Below are 205 nucleotides of genomic sequence, written 5' to 3' on the forward strand. Positions count from 1 at the left end.
TATGAAAGTTTCGTATAATGTTTCCTTTAATTGTATGGAAGTTGTTTCCTTTGTTTTCCGAGGGAGATAAAGCCTAAGAAGCTCGATACAGAGCCCGTGCGGAGTCAGTTACGGGGTGATTTCCTGCTCAGACGTGACCAAGCGGAATGAGAACGGATGCCAGTGAGTCGCGGGGCTAAAGAATGAGACCTTTCAGATCGTGGTG

This window comes from Brassica oleracea, chromosome C2 (genome assembly GCF_000695525.1).
Source record: "Brassica oleracea var. oleracea cultivar TO1000 chromosome C2, BOL, whole genome shotgun sequence".
Taxonomy (NCBI): domain Eukaryota; kingdom Viridiplantae; phylum Streptophyta; class Magnoliopsida; order Brassicales; family Brassicaceae; genus Brassica; species Brassica oleracea.